Here is a 13,784-nt window from a genome sequence, read left to right as displayed (position 1 = left end):
GCATGGAGAAATGCTGAATTGCTTGCAGATTTCCTTTTTGATCATCATTAATCGTCCCACTTTGTATGCAACCTCAACCTTATCAAAACAGAAAACGTCACTGGCAAAGAATCTTCCATAATATGGACACAGTTTTGTATGCCTGATACCTGGGTTAACAGGCAATATTTTAGTGAGGAAAGGAGAACTAAGTGTGATTCTAGCAAGACTGAAGACAAAGTAACCTCTTCCTTGATAAAAATACTACTGTTTGAACCTGTTCTTCCTGCTTTCTGCCTTTGATTCATAATCAGTCTTTCAATTCCAAAAGAGAGCTGCAAAAGTTTGGTCTGAAATTTGACTAAAGTTAGACAATTTTCTGCTATGAAGGAGCACAGGTTTTGCTTTTAGTATTCCTCTACAGAACCTAACATGATGCACATACCAGAGCAAATCAATACAGGATGCTTTAAAGAAAGACATAACAACTGAAAGTGACCAACTTTTTTTTCATCTAAATATTTTATAGGAGAAAAAATGAGATTTTGGTAAAATGTCTTCTGGGTTTCAACTGAAAAAATACAACAGTGATTTCATGGGCAACAGGAAACACAAAGGTGTTGGCTTTAGGGAAGTAAAGATGATGTAAAGGTAAACAAGAAAGAGCAGCTGCAATTGTGAAGATACTTTTTTCAGGGAATTGATGGAAGGAGGATGGAAAAACTTTTGACACTGTCCCTGGACAATTCTAGGTGACATTTTTGGACTAGCCTCACATAAAGCAAGCCATGTGATTAAGCAGTATTCATAGCGCAAAGTACTCACTGGTAAAATGTCTAGATGCCATGTCTGTGATAGAATTTATGTACTTAACCTTCTTTCTCAGCCCAGATGTTCTTACATGTTAACTTGTCATAAAGAGCAGAGCCTTTTCATGCATCGAGAAGTAATTCCAGACAGTATGTGACTTTGCTACCCCACATTCTGAAATGGAAAGTACTTAAGTAAATTACCTAACTCTTTTGAAAATTTAGCTTCAGGTTTTACCATCTGAGATACAACAATTTCTGTTCACATGTGACGGTCTCAGAGTCCTTATCCAGACTAGATACTTACACACAACAAGGAACAGACATCTCATTTTCCATTAATTCCTTTTCTTAGGATTTAGGTGTTGTTTTTTGTTGTTACAGTTTCAGGAGAATTTAATGTTATTTTCTGTTCTCTCCTCTGTGGACATGCCACCAGCATTGGTTACCAAGGATATGTGCTGCCAAAGTATCCTCTTAAATCAAGGTCTCAACATCTGCTATATTCTACATAATCAGATAGCTATGACAAGAAAATCTACCCAATTATCACTCTTAACAGCTTCTGAACTGTGTCTATTTCTGTCTGGTTCTGTATTGAGGCATAGTATAATTCGTATCTCTCTGACAGAGAAGAATCACTGGAGAGAGATGGGACTGCTAGACAGATGTGCAGCCAGCACTGACATGAAGCTTCTGTTACAGTTTCCAATAATTGATTTTGTTAGTCTCCCTTAGCAGACATTTTACAGAGAAGCAATCCAAAAAAATAATCTCTATGGACTGCAATGAAATTAAGATCTGGCTAAAAACAACTCTAAGTAGTAGAATTATGTGACTGTTATATAAACGGAGAACCAACAAGAATATGAACCATTGGGAAAAGGAACATAGATATTTTTTCCTTGATTTTTTATTTCTTTTTGGAAGCATTTAAAATTCAATAGACAATATTCAGTGCAGACACAACAACAACAAAGCCCCACATCCTATTCCCACTCTATCTGATAAAGAGAACAGGGAGGACAGAATCATAGAATCATTAAGGTTTAAAATGACCACTATGAGAATCTAATTCAACCATCAGTCTGTAACCTATGCCCACATTTTGTCTCTGCATCAGTTGCTTAGATGCTGTTGAATTGGCATGGCCCCAAACCTGTCCATTTAAACAGCTGCACCACTGCATGCCAGCCTTCATACCTTTTGCTTGCTAGTCTAGACACAGCTCCATCGTCTGATCAGTGATTGAGTGGACTGAAAGCATCTCTGTCCCAGTGCTCTCCTCCCACAGCTGGTGCAGGCAGAGATAGAACTGGGTTCAGTGCTCTGGCAGAACAAAGGAGCTTGACTTGGCCAAGGTAGTAGCTGATTATCACCCAAAGACCTGGCAGAGATAAGTTACAGCAAGAAAATAATGCAGGGAAGACCATCACTTCTCAGCACCTTCCCTGTGCCAGAGCAGGGCTTTGCCAGAATCATGCCAGGATGTGAGTTTAGATACCTCTGATTTTACAGGGGATATGACAGTGGGTAAGACAACATGCCACCAAAAGGTGATTTTGTTATGTCTATCCCTTTCTAAGATAATAGTGAATTGCAGGGTGTGGATACAGCACACAGACTCACAGGCTGGAAGGAACTTCAGGAGGTCGTTTCACCTAGTCTTTTCCACAAAGCAGGGTTAACACTGAATTCAGATCAGGTTTCTCAGGATTTTGAAAAAACTGGGCCATAGAATCCACAGCTGCTCTGGGTAATCTCTTTCCCTCTGCAATCATCTTCACAAAACACATGGAACTATATTATATACAGTGAGAAACTCTCAGGGAGATGACAGTATCTTCCCTGATCACTACTGACAGGACACTCAGCAATGACACAAAGAAAAGGTTCAGACTGGACATCAAGAAAACGTCTTTACTGTGAGAGCGATCAAAAATGGGAACAGTTTCTAACAGAGATGGTTAATGCCCTATGACCAGCAGTTCTCAAGAGGTAACACCCTCAGAAATAAGTCTTAACTTTCGGATAGACGTGAAGCTGTCAGCAACTTCAGCTAGATGACCTAAACTGAGGAACACTACCAGAGACCATTCCCCAGAAAGATATAGCCCCATTCCATCTTTCAAGCTCTACTGCTGAGCCAGTTCATTATGCAGCATAGCATGAAGCCGTTTATCTCACAGCTGGACAATTTGTCAGAAATTTCTCAGAAAACTCCAGACACTTCCTGGGGCATTGCAAGCCTGGTAATCTGCCCAGCACACAGTAACTGCTGCTGCCAGAACCACTGGAGTGATGGCTTCCTGCAACTCCTTGGCATCAATGATCTGAACTTATAATTGTCTTTTTGCCCTCATTTTATAGGCAAGTTATCACCTGTAGACCATGTACAGATTCTCTGCGTAGAGATTTACAGAGTGTTCAAAGAGTAAGCCAATGGACAGGGTTGTTGGTAATGTCCTCTCAAAACAATTACTTAGGCTAAGAACTGCTCTCACTGTTGGTAATGTAACCAGTTCAAGTTCAAAACATTTTTCTCAAATATCAAAGAAAAGAAAACAAAAATTCGTTTTTGCAGAAACCAATGTATGAACCCTGTCTCACCTTCAGTCTTGGAACATCTTTCATTTCCCCACATAAAATGGGGTATGAAACACCGCTCAGTGCTTTCTTTGCTGGCTTTTAGCACACTTTTCTCCTAAATTTCTTCTAATATTTTGACTACATTGTCTTCCATAGTATTACATGTTAGTTTCCCTCAGAGGTGGCTGATCTTTCTGAATGCAATACCATTTAGTCTTTAACAGTACCCTCAATTGCTTACAAGGATGTCTTTAATGCCTCAGACCTTTTCTTCATAGGCTCACCCTTCATTCTGTTTTTATTTAGAACTGCTCAATCAACAGAATTCCAGACCCCTGTTACTACAAAGCTTAAAGCTTTAATAGATTCATTTTGTGTGATTGAATATCTCATTCTTTCTGGAAAAGAGAATTTGGCAAATAAGCAGACATTGCCTAGTATAGATCTAAGGGACCTTAATACATATGTAGCATGTCTTTAAACAAATATGTGAGTATGCTTGATATCAAACACAGTAGTATTAGTTCACATCCAGGTGGCTAGCAGCTGGAAAGTCCAAGACTATAGTGAAGATAAGCTCCAGGTCTGTCTGAAATCATAAACAAAGACATGTATATATGAACATTTCATGGGGCCCTGCCACTGCCTTGCCGCACTACACATCACAGGAGGTTATACATCAAAACAGAGAGCTTTCTGTGCATTTCTGCTGTTATCCACTCCAACTGGTGTGACCTCTATAACCAGTTATGAATGAGAACACATCCTGCAGCTAAATGAAGACTATATATTGTCATCTTGAGAAAGACACAGCTCCATTTTTATTATGTTCCATATTCTAAAACTTAATGGTTATTAGTTAAACAGAAAATCAAATGCAAACATATTTTCATACAGCAAACTTGGGTATTGATAGTGATTCTTTTTTTTTTTTTATTTAATGTAGTGTGCAAGTGCTGAACACTCCAAAGAATAATCCTGATTCTTCTTGCACATATTATTAAATTTCCTTTCAACATTTAAATTAAATACCTAAAATTAGTGGTCATTATTAAAGTTTTGATTTACAGTAACATTTATAAAAATTGAAGGAAACAAAAACAGAAAGAACCCTGTGCGCAGGAACTGAAGGCCAAGAATACACAGTGCACAAATACTACACAAAACTCTAAGCTGTGGCATGCGGTGATTCATGGTACAGTTAGATTCTTGAATTGTTCTACCTGCCAGAAGAAGTGGAGAATGCTTTCATTCAGCTCAGGTGGCAGCCTGAAGGCAAGGCAAACTCAGGGCAAGATGAGTACATTCAGGCTAAGTAGAGAAGCAGTACCTGTCCTCTATTTTGTGGATAAGAGTTGTAACTGTATTTTACTGACAACCTTCTCTTAACAGTAAGCTGCCCAATAAGTGAAAACACATGGACACACAAACACACACACAGAAACACACACACAGCTTGTGAGAGGCTAGGTACTGTCCATGCAATTGACAATTTGGCAAGCTCAGAAGTCACAGCAGAATTGACATCACTCTGCTCTGCATTCCAGCCCCAGAAGGGCAAGGGAGGTAGGGGTCTTACTGCTTTGAGATAAGCAGCTCTCAGAATTCATAACTTCTTCAGAGACAGATACTTTGAGCTATTTCTGTGATTATCACACCACCAGGCTGAGGCTTTCAGATCATAGCTTTAAACTCCAGTGCCCCTAGTTCACCTAAATCTCACCTATTAATCTAAAAATAAGTTATCAGGGCTAATATTGATTATGTGTTTCATAACACAGACAACATATTTATTTATATTTAATAAGACAATAAAAGACAATAAACTTCCACAAAGAAATCTTAATTCATCCAGACTTTCCATCATACCTACAAATGAAAACATCTAATCATTTTAAGAGCACCAGAGCACACTTTGAATTCAAGGGGATGTATATACTTGAATATACTTACAATAAATACACCTTGAATACACAGATGATAACTATTACCAACATGTCATCTAGTAGTGCCAATTTTTAGCCCATTCCTTACTAACTCCAGTAGGGAAAGCTGAGAAAATGCTAGTGGTATAACACATCTTCTTCTCATTAGATATTTATATTTATGATAACAGTTCACTTAGATCTTTCCTCCCCACCAACCTTAAAAGACAATTCTGAATTCACTTGGCCTCTAAATGTATCTATACACCTTGTTATCACTGATTACCTTCTCTTCTTCCAGGCAGGTCTGGCTCTACAGCTTATTCTCTGCTGTGGGACCATATGAGCAGTGGCCAGAGGTCCATTCAAGGACTGTACCTGGAACAATTGCTTAGAGGAAAAAAACAAAAAAAACCCACATCCTTCCACTAGTCAGGTCTGGGCCTTCTGAATCCACATTCAAACCAGTCTCCAGCTCACCTATTCTTTATCAATAAATGTACATGATCACATTCACAGCCCACATACACTTCTACCCCTCATAAAGCTGAATGAGGAGTGAACTCACAGCATAATAGTACATTGTGTAAGAAAGTAATTAATTCAGTTTTAAATCCAATAATTCCACTCGCTGACTCAAGTTCCCATATTTTGAGAAACAGCAATTAAATTACTTCTTGCTCACATTCCTCATGTCTGTCTTGATTGCATAAGATCTCTCTGACACTGCCCTTTTTTACAAGCTTCCAAGCCAAAAGGTGTGAAGTTTTACCTTGTTCAGAACACATGCTCTGCTTCTGACCAAGCTCATAGCAACAAAGTGACATGAGTTATGGAAAGAGCAACGTGAACATGATTAAAAGCTAAACCTGAATAGCTGTCACACCCTAAATTTTGCGTTCTCCTACCCTCTAGGGTAGGGTCTTGAAATATTGAAATAAATTTTACACTGAGGCTTTGCACACAATCTAACAAAGAGCCAGGCTGCCTGCAGGCTTTTCAGACAAACTTTCCGAGGCAGACATAAGCAGCTCCAATTCAAAAAGTTCTGTGCTCTCAGAAGGGTTTATTATATTAACCTCAGCACAGCACCTCCAGAACCGAGCTGGCTTGGGGCAAAGCAGCACACAAAATGCCAAACAGGGTGGGTATGTAGATTGCAAGGCACATAAAGTGGATGACAGCAGAGACATCCCTTATGTGAAGAGTGAAACAGTGTGCGGGGAAAAGTCTGTCCTGTTTAGACAGTACTCATGCTAAAAGAAAGCCAGTAAAGCAGCATAAGCCGCTATAAGTTGAATTCCCAGATAAGGGCTTTCTGCCAGAAGTTTTAATGGTATTTGTTTTCCTAAATAAAAATTCTGAAGAAGAAAAAAGTTTTACTTTATGTATTACATTTTTTTCCTGTATTTTGTTTCCAATGAATGATAATAATTCAGTATTTTATATCAGGGAAAGTGTGCTTCAGTAAACAAAACCATATCGCTAGGAGATTTAAATAAGGAGAGCTAAAACTTTGGCATTAAGAATCATTAAGTTTGGGGATATCCACTGAGATCTATCTAGTCCAGCTGCCAACTCATTTTCACCATGTTCCCAAGTCCCACATCTACACATTTCTTCAACACCTTCAGGGTTGGTGACTCCACCACTTTCTGTTCTTGCTTTTGTTTGTTTATTTTGTTGTCCTTGTTTTTTTCTTCAAAGACATGATTGTATGCATGTTTCCAATATGAATGAGGTCTTCTTTAAACTTAGAGAAATACAGCTGGAAACAGTATTCAGCTTACTGTTTATATACTTGAACTGATTTAGTTTAGTATAATGATAACATAATAGAGTATTACAATGAGTGCCTTGCAAAACCGATAATTTCACTGGGAAAAAAAATATTTTGCTATAGTTTTTGAATTTGTAGCATCACTGAAGATATTAGTATTTAATACATAACTATTTTATCTGCTGTCTAAATAGAGTTACTTTTAAATTCCTTAATAAAAATGATAGAATTATAAATAGTATTATACATACTAATTATAATTCTCTATATATTATAATTAAAATTTATTTTAAATAATATCTTCCATTTTAAAATATAATTTATTTTTATAAGCTTAAACACATAGTCCTAACTAAACAGCACTACTATTATGATAACTGACTTTGTCTATTTTACAAATACCTCCCCCATAAAAAAACAAATGAACAAACAAAAAAACACCTGTGAAACCCAGAAGAATATTCAGATTCAGAGCAACAGCTGAACAATATGTAAACAATATTGAACTGGACAGGTAGGACTTAACGCATGCTGACTTTATCTCCTAAGTGCTCAAGAGGGAACTTCACAGTTCAGTATGAAAGATAGCCTCTTAAAAAGAAAATTGACAAATAATTCTTTCCTTTTTCTGCAGATGCATTGTGTACTACCAGCTTCTGAGAAAATCCACAGTGTCATGTAGAAATGGAATGGTAAAATACATATATCAAGAATTGTCTCAGCCTACAGTAGAGCAGAAACGTTTCTCGTTCAAAGACCTTGTTCTGACACGAAACCCATTCCCTCCTCTGTCTTGAACCCTGACACTACTGATAGTATTCCCACTTGTTATCTCTAAAGGAAGTCATCAGGTCACTCAGTTCAGGCCTGCTGTCAGACTAGACACTTCTCTTTTCCGATAACAGGAAAAAGTGCTTCTAATCTCCTTTCTCCAGAGGAAAGTAAAGACCAATTCTATAGCACTGGCAAGTCAGATCTATAACTCCTGTCAAAGAGTACTGCATAGAAGAGGTTGCTTGAGGGTGGCAAGGACTATTTCAAACTCTTTCCAGGTTCATTTTTTTCTGAAATTACAGCCTACCATGTTTGGTGGAAGACAGAAAGAGTAATGGTGTGCAGCAATATCAAAAGCTTTGTCTTGATGCTGATGTACAAAGAGATGCCAGTCCCATTTCTTACTGCCAGCAAGAAGTCTAGGAGTTCTTCCTCCAAAGAGAACCACACATAAGTCTCCTCTTTGAAGATGAATGTCATACCCCACCTACCACAGCTATTAACTTGCTGGCAAGAAAAAAAGTGTCTCAAAAGTGCAAAATCAAAGCAAAAATATCAAAGTAAAAGGAAGTGACTTCTACAAGTTTTCAGAAAATAAATGTGTCTTGGTATGTTGCCATCATGCCTTTGCACTCAGAAGAGATTATACAAAGTGCAGTATCTTTCACAATTATGATTTGAAGAACCTGACCTGACAACGTTATTGCATTTTGAAGTAATGTAAAAATCATTTTCCTAGTGAGTAAGCTGCTAATGACCTACGTCTAGATGCTTGTAAAACTTTGAAGCAGGGCACAGTTTAGAAGCAAAAAGCTCCATCCAGGCATCAAATCAGAGGCTTGCAATAGAAGATATCAGCACTTGGGTATCACTTTTTACCCAGAAAGTGGGTGTTTCATCCAATTCTGAACACTGCCCTCTTACCCTGTTTAAGAGGCTGAGTACTTAAGAGGAGAGACATATTAGGTTGGTGAAGAACTCTGAGAAAAGCTCTCAGAAGAAGTAGAGGCACATATATTTATTTTTAAATAATTTCAACTTTTTAAAAATACAGTTTAGAGTTGATACTTATTTTTAAACTGTCTGCGCAGGTGAAAGACCGGGTAAAATATTATTTTTTGACCTACCAAATGGTTATTCCAAAATTTATTTCTCAGTATGTAAACAGATTTTATCATTCCTCATATTAGCAATCCAAATTCCATTCGAAGAATCCACATATCAAGAAAAAAATCAAGAACAAAATAGATTGTAATTGTTTGTATCTGTTTCTGTATCTACTTCTGCTGTTTTACTGTAGGCAAGTTGATTTTGGAACTGGAAAGAAAAAAAATCCCAAAAAACAGGTTACCCTTATTACTGTATTTTGGCTTTAGTTTAATTAGCTTAATTTTAATTGTTTGTGTCTTGTGAAAAAGTCTGCCCCATAACATTTATTTTTTTTTTCCATAGCCCCTGCAACAGTTTAAAGTATCATATAAATTTCATATTTCATACCCCTTGTTCAGTTCTCCAGTTTCTGTTGTTCTATTCCTGTTGTATTGATATTTTCAGAATACATGGCATTGGTCACGGTCTTGATGTGCTTTTGCTGTTTAAGAAGTTAATTAGTAATTTGTGTGCCCCGGTGGCGCAGTGGTAGGAATGCCGCTTTGCAACACCCGGGCCTGGGTTCGAATCCCCCCTGTGGTGCAAGTGGTAGAAGTGCCGCTCTGCTACACAGGAGGCTCGAATCCTGGGGGTTGGACTCGATGATCTCTAAGCTCCCTTCCAACCCACACGAGACTATGATACTATGATACTATGATACTATGATGATTTACTGGAGTGTTCTTAAACAATCTTTTCAGCAAACATCTTCTGTATTCTTGAAGTGCATTAGATGGATTCCAATACAAATCGTTTCCCTGTGGTATTGTTTTTGTATTTGCAAAAGCATTCTTGTAGGAAAACCATGCTTTGAAAAAAAAATATACAGATTATTTTCATAGATGACATGAAGTTATGACGGTTGCCACTCTTATTTCAGAATGACTCTTGACTTCAGCTATGCTTCTAGTAATAAGTTACTGATATGAAGATTGACATCTGGCAGACTTTGCTTTCAGAGGCAGTAGCAGAAAAAACAAGCAAACAAACAAACAAAAACAGCAAATAAAGGCACTGAAGTAACTGCTATTCATTGTTGTTAATAGCAAACTCAAGATTTGTCATAAATTGCACACTTGTCATAAATTGCACACATACACAAATTTGGAGTGACAGATATCTAGACTCTAATTTCAAGCTGGTGTCAAATTTGTTGGGAACTTGAGTCTCGGTATTCTAGCTTTCTCTTCATAAAATGGATCTAGTAGTTCATGCCTATTTTTTGAAGACTACCTGAAATCACAGGGGGAAAAAATCTGATTTTAATCTTATTTGCAACACCTACATTCAAAAATACTGAAATTCTCAATTTCTGTACTGAGAAGGCTCTATAATAATGCAAACTAATGCTGTATTCAGGAGTTTTATTCATAAGGACTTGGACAAAAAGAAAACTTAAAAGGAGCCCTGCTACCAACTCTACAACAAATATTGCAATACAGTAGCACAATAGTCTTTTTGTAAACCCTCTTGCACCACTTTCTGCAAAATAAATCACCTCCAGAGTCTATAGCAGACATAACTGAAGTTCTTTCTGTTGCTTGATGTTATACAAACCATTGAGTGGTTTGAGCTGTGCAGAGACACATAAAAAAAAAAAAAAAAGAAAAAAGGTTGTTTTGTGTCAACCTTTGAGTTACTGAAATGTAAGTGTCTAAAATGGGTCTGCAAGAAAGAAGGGGACAGATTATTGAGCGGGGTCTGTTGTGACACACCAAGGGTAAATGGTTTCAAACTAAAAGAAAGATTTAGACTGGAAATAAGAAGTTTTTTTATTGTAAGGGTGCAACTGGCACAGCTTGCCCATATGAGGTGGAAGCCCCATCCCTGCAGACATTCAAGGTCAGGCTAGACAAGACTCTGAGCAATCTGATCCAGATTTATGTGTCTCTGTACATTGCAGAGGGGTTGGACAAGATGACCAATAAGGGTCCCTTCCAACTCAAACAATTCTAAGATTCTATGATAATCTTTCATGGCTGAAGTTAGAAAAGAGAGAATTAAGGTAACTTCAGCCACATTAATTTTTCTAATGATGCCTTTTTTAACCACTAACAGTAACCAGTGGAACACAATGAATCCAGTAAGCTTGTATACCAAATGCCTGTTTTGTTCAGTTTAGTTTAGAAGTCTAGGAGTAAAGCCTTCTGATCACCTTCTGAAATGTATGGGTCAAAAGTTATTACCCTGCAAAAAAGCTGGCAAAAAAAAACCCACTCCAAAACAAAACAATAAGCCCACAAGGCAGGCTTCTGATATATAAACTATGATAGGCCCTTAGTGACTAGAAATTATTTTCAACTTTTAGAAAGTGTTTTTGTTTTTAAGCTGTACTGAACAGTAGTCCTCAAAGCTGTGCATTTTATATACTTATGCAAGGATATAAATAAATATGAAGGGACTTGTTTGTTAGGGCAGCTGTGGGAAAATGTTGCATCATGCTCAGAATAGAAAGGTCATCATGAAAATTCAGAAGAACTACACAAGAACTTACAGTACATGTTGGTTATTGCTCACTAGTACAACTTCCTACTTATTAAGGTAGAAAAACTACTCACTAGATCTGAAAATTTTTGTTTAGTTTTGAGATTAAAAAATATTTTAAAAGGAAATTTGTCAAAATACAATGACGGTCTCTTGGAGAAAATAGGGAAATTATGGTACTAAGTCAAATAATTCTTACCAAATATATGCTGCTTCACATCAATGGGATACTTTAACACAGAAATAATTCCCTGTGTTAAAAACATTCCTTGAATTATGATTCACTTTTACTGTGGAGTCATCATCAAGCTTCATTTCTGTGCAGGTCTTCTCTGCAACTGAACAGATTTTCAAACAATTTTTGTCAAGTGTTCAGTTCTCACAGCCACTCAGACGGGAAGAGACACTGATTTGCACAGCTGCCATCTCTAGGTGGCTGAGGCAAATGTAACACAAGACCTATGGAAGACCTTATGGAAGCTGGAAACTATGTGGGATGTCACAGGACATAAGAAACATAAAATTGCTTGGGTTGGAAAAGACCTTCAAGATCACCAAGTCCAACTGCAGCCTAACCATACTACCCTAACAACCCTCTGCTAAATCATGTCCCTGAGCACCACATCCAAACAGATTTAAAACACATCCCGGGATGGTGACTCAACCACTTCCCTGGGGAGCCTATTCCAGTGCTTAACAACCCTTTCTGTAAAGAAGTTTTTCCTGATATCCGAACTAAACTTACCATGGTGCAGCTTGAGGCCATTTCCCCTCGTCCTGTCACCTATCACCAGTGAGAAGAGACCAGCTCTGCTCTCATTGCAATAAACTTTCATGTAACTGAAGAAAGCAATAAGGTCTCCCCTCAGCCTCTGCTTCCCCAGACTAAACAGCCCCAGCTCTTTCAGTCTCTCTTTGTAGGGCACATTCTCTAAGCCCTTGACAAGCCTTTCTGCCCTTCTTTGGACCTGCTCCAGCACTTCCATGTCCTTTCTGTTTTGAGGTGCCCAAAACTGAACACAGTACTCGAGATGGGACCTCACCAATGCCAAGCACAGGTGGAGGATCTCAAACTGCAGAAGACACTTTTTCCTAGGCATACCATACCAGCCACAGGTAAGCTGCACGTATGCAGTATCTATGAACTGAGATAAAATATAGGATGATCTTGAAAACATCTCTTTCCTACTTCATAAAATGTGATGTTGGTGCCTTCAGTGGTAATATCTTGACACTTGCTTGACATTGTGAAAACATTACAGCTTTCCAAAGCAACAAGTACAGACCCACTGTGCTTCAGCTTACTGAAATTTATCTCACATTACCATTGTTTTGTTTATTTGCTCTTTTTATGGTCTCCATGACAATAAACCTCACCATCAGTTCCAGCACCGGGCATGTTATCTCTTCCCTTGGTATTAAGGTAGCTGGAAGCCAGCTGGGTTCATGGCCTTGGCCACACCAACTTTTACAGCAATTAATACTTCCCAAAACTCCTCAGATGCTGCAAACTAGCCCGCCTGGTGGCTAAAACATAAACTATACCTGTCAGTGTTCTCCTACCATTGACTCAAACCTCACACTGATGACAATTTGAGAGGTGGAAAAAAAGCTGACTTTCCTGACTTCACAGGAGAAAAATAAAAATCAACACCTTGCATGGCAGTCATAGGAGCTAACAGAAGGCCTGTGCCCATGTCCAGAAAGCTCTGTAGGAAACCAAGCATGAAGGGAGACATATGACTGACTGTATGTGCAGTGAAGTTAATCTTTAAGAGGTTAAAGAGTTTTCACTTACGTCTATTATTTCCTTTGTTCTGTAAATATTCATGAGTTTTCAAACAGTTGAAAACGATCTCATGTTAGAAACTATGTGATAAAATAGCTGACAGAATTCAGTAAACACCTGGAACGAGCAATCCTGACTGCAGTTAGCTCATTTGTTACCATGTGTGAGAATCATAATGCTCTCTATGACGCTAAGAAAGGTGTCTTAGCCTCACTACAAATAGTTCTATGGAAACAAACAGCAAAGAGCTAGTTTGTGGCCAGAAGGACAATGGAACATTAGCAAACAGGTACAAAGCAAAACAGGGACCATTTTATCACAGCATACATCAGTAATCAAATTCAGAATTATCTTCTCTGCATTTCAAAAGTGTGCTATTACTACAAAAAGAAAAATAAGCAATGAAAACAACAGTACCTTTGTGTAGATACTGCAGACAGGAAAAGGGATGATGGAAGGGGTGCAACAGAAACCTGCAAAAGGAAAAAGCAGCATTCAGTGGGTGA

The 13,784-nt window shown here is 38.0% G+C and overlaps 1 long non-coding RNA gene across 1 annotated transcript in view; it reads right to left on the bottom strand.

Moving 5' to 3' along the window:
• Nucleotides 1-13,784, bottom strand: part of LOC107309520 (uncharacterized) — a 42,774-nt gene that overhangs the window by 26,041 nt on the left and 2,949 nt on the right. Inside the window, exon 2 of the long non-coding RNA XR_001553216.3 lies at nucleotides 13,696-13,751. This is a non-coding gene — a long non-coding RNA (uncharacterized LOC107309520). The remainder of the gene's footprint in view (nucleotides 1-13,695; nucleotides 13,752-13,784) is intronic.

The sequence above is a fragment of the Coturnix japonica genome, chromosome 2 (genome assembly GCF_054131305.1).
Source record: "Coturnix japonica strain WE chromosome 2, WE-NBRP24, whole genome shotgun sequence".
Lineage (NCBI taxonomy): Eukaryota > Metazoa > Chordata > Aves > Galliformes > Phasianidae > Coturnix > Coturnix japonica.
This window is presented reverse-complemented; position numbering and strand designations above follow the sequence as displayed.